Source organism: Orbicella faveolata, unplaced genomic scaffold (assembly GCF_042242905.1).
Source record: "Orbicella faveolata isolate gen_17 unplaced genomic scaffold, um_ofav_v1 contig_24, whole genome shotgun sequence".
Lineage (NCBI taxonomy): Eukaryota > Metazoa > Cnidaria > Anthozoa > Scleractinia > Merulinidae > Orbicella > Orbicella faveolata.
The window spans coordinates 13437624-13447704 of record NW_028301552.1 but is presented as its reverse complement, the minus strand read 5'-3'; positions in this window follow the sequence as shown (position 1 = coordinate 13447704).

Here is a 10081-nt window from a genome sequence, read left to right as displayed (position 1 = left end):
CGTACTCCCTCAGAAGCGCTTGCGCTCCTCTTTGCCTTCTTTGGCGTGGAAGGGCTCTTGGCTCGAAAGGTTTCGGAAGAAGCGGCTTTTGCAGACGCGCCTGCGTTTCTTCAGAAATCGGTTCATCCAACACGTTCTGGTCAACCTTTCTTGCTGCAGGCACGCTTTCTGCAAGAAGCTCATCGAAATAACGAAATACCGCCGGGTCAATTTTTGCGAGTTCTTCCAACCTTTCTTGAATAGATGAAGACATCGCGCTCGGTATAACGCACGGTCACGTTTCTCTAACTGGGGTGTTTTGCGCTCTGCGCGCGTTTTGGGCGTCGCGGGCTTTGCCCTCGTTTCTTTCTTGCAGCTCCCGCAAAACAAGCTCAAACTGTTTTTTCGCTTTTTTCCTTGCGCGGTACCGCCTCATTTTTAGCGCGCCCCCGCCGCACTGGCTGCACAGACGGTACTCGCTTATAAGACCGATCCCGCAGCCTCTGCACGGCTTTGGCTCTTTCATCCCTTTTTTCAGCTGGTAGTTGTGCTGGCCGCAGTACGCCCCGTAACAGCGCTTTCCGCAGCTTTCTTTCCCGCCCCGCTTCAGCCACCCGCACTTGTTCGGCGCTCGCGCCTTCCCCGCTCCAGCCATATTACACCCGGCTCGCCCCTTTCTAACATACCGCACTCCGTTGCCCCCGCGAGGGGCGGTTGAAACCGGTTTTGTCCCGTTTTTCCGTGGCCGCGGCCGCCTCTCCGCCGCCCCTCGTTTGGCGGGACGCTGCGCGGGGTCTCGCTGTTGTGAGTAGTATATAGGGGATTAACCAAATACTGTTTGAATGGGGGAGCGAGTTTGGGCTTATTGCTGCCCCCACCGTCAAGTCCAGCGGGGCGGTGGGGGCAGCAATAAGCCCAAATGAGCTCCCCCATTCAAAACGGTATTTGGTTAATCCCCTATATACTACTAAAAAAGTTAATATTTGTTCAAAAGTCCCCATTTTTTTTTTCAACTATAAATATATCATAGCAGTTTTCTTAGCCATGTTGCAATTATAATTCAATGTTGTTCCTTCAACGATTAAAAAAAGATTTTCTACGCGTTAAATCGAGTTTTGAACCAAACACGAAAATAGCTCTACTTTGAAGGCACGTTTTAAAAATGTGGCACCTGTTTGAGACTCCTGAACTGAAGCTACATGAATAGAAAGTATAAATGGCCCTTAATTTAAAACAATAATAAAATTTGTCCGCCCACTAGGTTTTCAAAACCAACGACCGCTTAGAGTTCTGGAAGTTTTGAAAATATTCCAGTGAGAAACTAACATATCCGCCTTCGTAAAGTGCTCCGATAAATTCACGTAAATCTTTTTCCCTTCTTCAAGATTAAAGTTTTGGTCCTTTGTAGCGATCCTTGAAACCTAGGTAGCATTAAAACTGCCAGCTTTTCCTTCCAGCGGTAGGTTTGTATACAAGGTACATTTATACGTTCCTCATCTGTGTCGAGCGTGACGGTCACAAACTTCGATGTTCTTTGTATTACTGGCCATTGTTTTCCTCGAAGCCGGTTTAATCATGCAGAGTCCTCTTGAAAGGTTTGTAGAAGCATTCTTTTGGACAACTCTCGGCGAACAGTAAACGGTGATCCGGGAATCCAAGGAAAGATTGATAAATGCCACGGCCATTTTGTGTTTACAATAGGTGTTTTATTTCCCAATCTTGCCGTGAGTATCACATCATCATGAAAACAATGGCCAAAGAAAGGAATACAAAGAACATTGAAGTATGTGACCGCCACGCTCGAGACAGATGAGGAACGTGCAAATGTACCTTGTATACAAACCTACCGCTGGAAGGAAAAGCTGGCAGTTTTAATGCTACTTAGGTTTCAAGGATCGCTACAAAGGACCAAAACTTTAATCTTGGAGCCAGGCAGGAGATTTACTTGAATTTATCGGTGCACTTTACGAAGGCGAGTATGTTAGTTTCTCACTAGAATATTTTCAAAATTTCCTGAACTTTAAGCGGTCGTTAGTTTTGAAAACCTAGCAGGCAGACAAATTTTATTATTGTTTTAAATTAAGGGCCATTTATACTTTCTATTCATGTAGCTTCAGTTTAGGAGTTTCAAACAGGTGCCACATTTTTAAAACGTGCCTTCAAAGTAGAGCTATTTTCGTGTTTGGTTCAAAACTCGATTTAACGCGTAGAAAATCTTCTATTAACCGTTGAAGGAACAACATTGAATTATAATTGCAACATGGCTAAACAAACTGCTATGATATTTCTATAGTTGAAAAAAAGAATTGGGACTTTTGAGCGAATATTAATTTTTTTAGAGCGCCGGCAATGTGTGCTAGTTTTCCAGTTTCGGCAGGCATCCAACTTGTGTCGAGCGGACCGAACTTCAATAATCCTAGAAAAATTCAATTAGAATTTTTAATCAAATAAAACTCATTTCAGTGATTGAATAGGTAAGGGCTTCGAAATCCCAGCTCATGCGAAAAATCGAGTTTTCGAAGTAAAATCAGTGGTCGGTTTTTACAGAGACAGCCTCTTAATAGTTAAGGAGGTACTGCTGAGTCATTGTTTAGTTAATAGAGTTTACTCTTGTATATTATAAAAGGCCTCAAGTTAGTGCTATAGTACAAGGAAGGTGTAAGAATTACAACATAGGTCTTGGTATTCCTGCTTGATGCCACAATACTCTAGCAAATGTGATAGATATTTAACAAATTAACGCCAGTTTTGATATCATGCATCTGTTCTATTATTGATCATGAGTTTCGTCATAACATTGTCAAAGCAGCTGTGGATCCAGGAGGCGATAGTATTTTAGTTTTTAGGATGTAATCTATTACCCTAACAGTAAAATATCTTTATGCTGATCTCCCCAGTGTGTTATTGTTATTGCGATGTAAATGCCAAGAGGGAGGCCTGGGGTTACCAAGGTGATGCACAGTCGAAACAACTACTTTCATATAAGCTTGTCTTCATGTCATATTTTTCACTCTTTCTACCAGCGAGTTTGTACAGGCTACTGGGATATGTTTTCTTGGCCCTAACACATGTTTTAGCGTTCAAGCTTAATTCGCATTAGCAGAAGTTATGGCTAAAAAATGGTACATTGAATAACTACCACCATAAGCCTTAATATGGGGACTGTTTTAGTAGAAGTGCAACTCTTTAGGTTTTGCCATTAATTTAGAAACAAAAGATATTGAAACAAAAGGTAAACTCAAACGTACATTAAACTGATAACAAGATTTCAGTGAAGGAAATTAACAGTATTCTCTTACATGTAAAGCAAACTTCAAGCTAGTGAGTGAGAGGTTTCTTAGGCAATAAGTTCCACCAATCTTGGTTGATTTAGGTTTTATTTTAAGACCTCTGATGCAGAATTATAACTTTATTACATTCCATATTTTATTCCATGTATTACACTCTTTTCCATATTACTTCCATAGGAGTCGCCCCAAAGTGTATTGAACTAGCATGCCCCTTTATGAGTGAGGCACTTACAGCAATCTATAATCAATCCTTGCAACAACGAACCGTCCCAGATATACTCAAAATATCAAAAGTAACTCCTATCGACAAGCTAAGGAGGGGAGGGGGGTGGGGGCGACGGTTTTCGTAACAGTTGTTTGACAGCCCAGACCATAAATGATCTTACTGACACTCTAAGGAAGGCCATCGATAACAATTTGTATACCTGTGATTTAGATGTGGACTTCTCAAAAGCATTTGATACTGTAAATCATAAAAGTTTACTCAAAAAGCTAGAGGCATACGGTTATAGAGGTTTTCCTTTGAAATGGTTCAGTAGCTACCCGAAAAACAGGCAACATGAAGACGTGAAGACAAAACAGGCAACATTACACTGTACTCACGGGAGACATAGAATCGCCTATGGAAACTCTGACCTGTGGATGTATTCCCCAGGGGAGAGTACTGGGACCACTGCTGTTTCTTATTTATATAAACGACTAACCAAATTGCTGCGATAAGTTGAGGTTCAAAATTTTTGCTGATGGCACTAATGTTCTCGCTTCGGCAAGCAACCTTAAAATTGATGTCACTGCTTTATAACATTTATTTCAATGGCTCTGAAAAGAGCTCTTTCAAAAAAATGATAGCTGTACATATTAAATGAAATTAAGGAAGAACAGTTTGCCAGCATCAGGTGCAAATGACTGGACCATTTAGACATTGTTTAGAAGGAGACACTTCTGAACACTAGAGTGATAAGAGATGCTCTCTTTACTGATACTAGGATTAGGTGAAAACCGCAAAACTGAGCAGCAACAGCTCGTGGTAGTGCAACGGAACCTTGCAGGACATAGTGGGGTTTTAGCACATTTTGGTTCTCGATAGATGGATCGAAATTGGTGTCTGCTGTCACTGTTTTACAAAAGTTACCAGACTCATCTGTCCCTTCAAAATTAACATCACTTTCTACATCGTTGCAGTCACTGTTATCATTAACACCAAGCCAAATTGAAAGATCAGGGTGCGGTCTGAAATAACATTACTAACTTTTTAAATTTTATCCATCATACGTTAATTTGTTAAAAGATAATTTGTTCATTTAATTAATCAAAAAGACTATCAAAGCCAACTCTAGACCTTGATATTGGAAACAGTCGTGTGTTTGATGTAATTTACATATTACAAGGGTGGTCAAAAAGATCTTGAGGAGTTTGTATGTTGAATGACAAAATAAATATTAAAACAATCATTAATTGCCTTCGACTTTAGGAGAACTCTACCTAATTTGTGGAGGTTCCTGTGACTTCTGGTTTCCTGTGTAACCAAAGCGGAAGCTCTGTAATTCCTTTCAATGAGTCATCTATCATTTCGGCGCTGTACTGTACTTTGTTTATGTTCGTACTGTGTACAGCTGCTTCGTCGTGAGCGTTGTTTCGTCGTTCCGTCGTCGCCATGTTAAGTGAATGATTTCTCACAGATTTACCAAAGCCTGAAGGAAATGTGTGCTGTTTCTGGCTTCTGTAGAATGCACCGAACACGGTCTTTTTTCTCAGGATCTGCTACTGTACTGAGTAGCTGGTAGCAATATTTGAGTGACCCTTGTGGCGAAAAAAAAATGCACTAAGTGAGCCGTCTTCGTTGGCCATTGAGCAAAAATAGTTTGATCTTTTGTGACAATTCTTCCGCGGATGATTCTCGCGCGTTGCGTGGACGTTTTCCTGGAGGATTCATTGAACGGTTTCATAGAGATCATAGACCATAGAGTCTCCACTGAGTAGGTCAGTGGTTAGAGCGCGAGAGTCCGGCTAGATCACGAAGGGTCGAGGGTTCAAATCCCATCTGGAACTCGGATTTTTTCCTAGTTGATGTCATTTCGACTTTATATTCAACCTTTATAGTTAACCTTGGCATCTTAGTTCACTTTATCTCGAAAACGCAAAAAGTGGCGTCAGTTCACGTTGTTGTCACAGTTGTAAAGAATGGCAAAGAAATGAACAAAGAATTATAACACACGTTTACACAGCCACTGTATACGGTGCCGTTGCCGTTGTGGTTTCGAATGAAAGGCAAAATAATGAACGGCCAAACAAGCACAAAGCAAACGAAAGCCCAGCCGAACAAAAAGACAGTCAAGAGTGTAGAAAACGTTTTTTGCCACGGAACGTCTCTTTAAAATCGAAACATATAAAATGACTTTTCACCACATTACCCCCCATTTCGTCACAGGTCCACCCGTTGTGCTGTCCGGTTGTGCTGTCCATGGATCGCGCGAGGAACATCCGTGGAGGAACTGCTTACCATCTCTAAAAGTACACGTAACTTAAGAGCTTGGGTAAAAGGTTTATATATGGGGGATTCACTCTCTTATCTTTATCTTCTCTTGCCCCGGGATATTACCCCAGAGAAGGAAACTCTGGGAAGAAAGAAACACAACAGGGAAGATCGTACTGAAGTAATCATCGTAAGCGATGACGAGACCGGGAGCGTGGTAAAAGGAAGTTACCTTCGAAAATTGTTGTAATCAGACGAACGCAGAGATCATTATAGAATCAAAACAGTAGATATATAAGTTTTAATGTTTTGAAAGAAGCTAGCTAGAAGCGCAAGTTTTTATCTGCTGTCCTCTAAGTTTCTAAGAGAGTAGCAATTAATTGAAACCTTGAAGATAGCATAAGGCTATGCCGGCTCACCGTAAACGAAGTTCTGAAGCAGTGAACGCATAATTATCTTCTGCGCATTGATATTTTACAAGAAGGGCGGCGATAGGGTCTAAAATTACTCACGGGTGACCACGAGTGAGATTACATCAAAATATGTCATGATCAGTCATGTTATTTTTGCATCATTACGACGACTTTACGAACCCATTTCATCAAATTATGACTTACCCACAAGAAGTTATTTACTAAGGACCTTGTCTGCATAATGGGTTCTTCCTGAAAAAGATTCTTCGGGCCTCTTTTATACTGTGGGAGTGTTATTTTTAATATTGTTCCAGATGTAGCTAACTGTAAAAGAATAGTATAGCTGGATTCTAGAAAGTATGGTTTCTGAGGCGATCCTAAAAGCGGGAATGACGGACGGCGGAACGGCGGAAAATCACCCGAAATCCTAAAAGACGGAGCTAAATTATCTTTGCTAGTAGCGTTTAATATCTTGTTGGAGTATAATATCATATATAATATAATGTTGTCAGACTTCTCCAAGATATTAGCTAATTTCAGCTACTTAAAATTCCAGAGCACATAAAATATATGTATATGTAATGTAACTCGGAAGATATGCATCCAGCGGACTGTGGGGGTTGTGAATGCAAGACAACTTTGAGTGATAATGCACTGGCTCCGACTTGATGGACATCCTTATAAACTCCCCATCACGATTAGAGATTGGCCTGAGTTCCAGTCGTGCAAGAACAAAGTCCCAAGGTGGTGGAGTAACTACTTCTGCTTCCCTTTTCTGGGGTTTGGGACGGATATTTTGCCGACACCCATAACATCTGTAGACCCTCAAGTTCAGTCTTTTAGGATTTCGGGGGATTTTCCGTCATTCCGTCTTTTAGGATATCGGGTGATTTTCCGCCGTTCCGCCGTTCCGTTATTCCGTCATTCCGCCGTTCCATTATTCCAGCTTTTAGAGTCGCCCATGGTTTCTCGCTATTGGGCTAAATGGGCTAGAGGTAGTCGGTATGGTTAGCCAAATGTTACAAAATTCAACAACTTGCACCTGCATATTCAATAGCTTATATTTATGTTCAACAACATATATTTACATTCAACATTTTATATTTATATTCAACAATACGCATTTTCTTTCAACTTCAACCAAAATTCTTTTCATTCAACAAAAATATTTGTTCAACTTCAACCAAAAATAATTTCATTCAACAACAATATTTGTTCAACTTCAACCCAAATGATTTTCATTCAACAAAAATAATTATTCAGCTTCTACCAAAATCATTTTCATTCAACAACAATATTTGTTCAACTTCAACCACAATTATTTTTATTCAACAATAAAGTTTCCGGACATTCAAAATATCGTCATTCGACAAAATTCCCCGTCCCTCCCCCCGAACTACCCCGAACGCTGTCACAAATCCCTAGTGTTTTGGGTAGCCAAAACACTGAAAGCGTAAAACTGATGCAAGTGAAATCATCCACAATTCTGCTCAAAACCCATTTATCTTCTTACGAAGCTTTGTCTCAATAAATTAAAGCGTTCTTTAGCTTAATATAAACACGATACGTCTCTGAAAATAGTCACAATTCATAACAGACTGTCTGATCCGAGTCTGCAGTTATAACGACATTTAAAACCGAATTCACGCGCCAAAGATCCTTGTATGAACATGCGCTTGGTGCCTATCGATAACCCTTGAAATGCACGTTATTTAAAACGAGAAAGGCGCTTTCTAAGCCTCCGATAGTGCGGCGATTAAAATCAACATACGAACGAACAGCCGTCACGCAATATGCAGGTCTCAAGCTGTGGCCGACTTCTTTATGGGGAGAAATTAACGCCCGGGCGGAGTGTGGGGGTATTCAGCGGACATGCTTTTAAATAACCAATATGTTGTGTAAGCGTCACGGAATATTTAAGTACAATTCACACAGATCTTTAAAGTAAATTACTTTATTTAGGTGTCATCAATTGTCATCGAATAACGCTTAAAACTTTCAAAAGTGTGCATTCGCTCAATGCTGCACACCTGGTATCATTTTTACCTCTGTTTGCGAATTTATAATACTCAATTCTTTTTCCCCTCTTCTGTACATAAGTTACAATTACGCCATTGCGCGCGGATCGTCCGGCAAAAATTCATTACAATCGGATGGTAACATTCCGAGTTAAAGCGGATTACAATCGGATGGTAACATTCCGAGTTAAAGCGGACAAACGTGGCCTTTTTCCGAGGCATACTGAGGTACGTTGTTCCATCACTGTGGCAGCTGACTAAGGTTTAATTAAGTTAACGGCAAAGAAAAAAAGAAGAGTATTTTCTTAGTTTCACTGTTAGGTTTACTGTCATGGAATCGATATAATGTTATGCCGTGTTCAAAACAACTGGTAAGAGGCTCAAGAATTTACAAATGGAATTAAGACTCGTTTCAAAACAAAAAACTTGTTTAAGACAAATAATCTGGGGCTAGTTTATAATGCAATCAACTATAAAAATGGTTCTCAATGAGGGCAAAAGAAGAATGGCTGTGAGAGGATTTGGAATAACTGACACCGAGGCAGTTCGCATGGAAATATTGGGCGCACCCGTCGCAACCCACCCAGTCTTCTCCGTCATCATCTCGGCAAATCTTGCATAAATTAAATTCGCATTCTTCCTGCAAGTAAGATTCCTTACTATGGCGATCTGACAGAACAAAGCAGCTTGAATTCGATGACATATATTCTTCGAGAAATTCTTTAAGATCACCCGCGGAAAAAAAAAAAAACAAAGACATAGCCATTTTCCTTTCTATAATCATGCAAATGCATGCACTTTGTCCGCCATATTGACATTTTACGCGGGAAAAGTATGTCTTATTACGTATGTGCATGTGAAATGTCCTTTAATTTTACGGGATCAGTTACACAACGTATTTTTAGATAAAAGTGTGTCCGCTGAATACCCCCACACTCCGCCCGGGCGTTAATTATTCCCTTCTTTATGTGTTGCCTGTCGGAAATAAACTCTGGCTTAGACTTGTTTGTCGCTCTTTCCTTGACCATCCCTCCTAGTGTACGTAGATTTTGCCGGTGAACAGTTCTCTATGCAGACAAAACCAAAATAAATATAAATAAAGTATAGACAAGGCTAATCTTTGGATACAGGGAAAGTCTTAGACTTGTTTATTTCTCGCTCTTTCCTTAACCATCCCTCCTATTAGATTTTGCCATTAAAGCAGTTTTTTTCTTCGGAGACAATTCTTTAAAAAATGCAAATAGAGTAGACAAGACTAAGTCCTTTGAACACTGGGAAAGTGGGATACCCAAATCCCTCGTGATATATTCTTTAATTCAGGGTAACCAAATCGACCGAGGATTAAAAGGCAAAGCAAACCCTTTATATCTTCATCTTATATATTCCGGCAAAATCTACGTATACTAGGAGGGATGGTCAAGGAAAGAGCGACAAACAAGTCTAAGCCAGAGTTTATTTCCGACAGGCAACACATACAGAAGTCGGTCACAGCTTGAGACCTGCATATTGCGTGACGGCTGTTCGTTCGTATGTTGATTTTAATCGCCGCACTATCGGAGGTTTAGAAAGCGCCTTTCTCGTTTTAAATAACGTGCATTTCAAGGGTTATCGATAGGCACCAAGCGCATGTTCATACAAGGATCTTTGGCGCGTGAATTCGGTTTTAAATGTCGTTATAACTGCAGACTCGGATCAGACAGTCTGTTATGAATTGCGACTATTTTCAGAGACGTATTGTGTTTATATTAAGCTAAAGAACGCTTTAATTTATTGAGACAAAGCTTCGTAAGAAGATAAATGGGTTTTGAGCAGAATTGTGGATGATTTCACTTGCATCAGTTTTACGCTTTCAGTGTTTTGGCTACCCAAAACACTAGGGATTTGTGACAGCGTTCGGGGTAGTTCGGG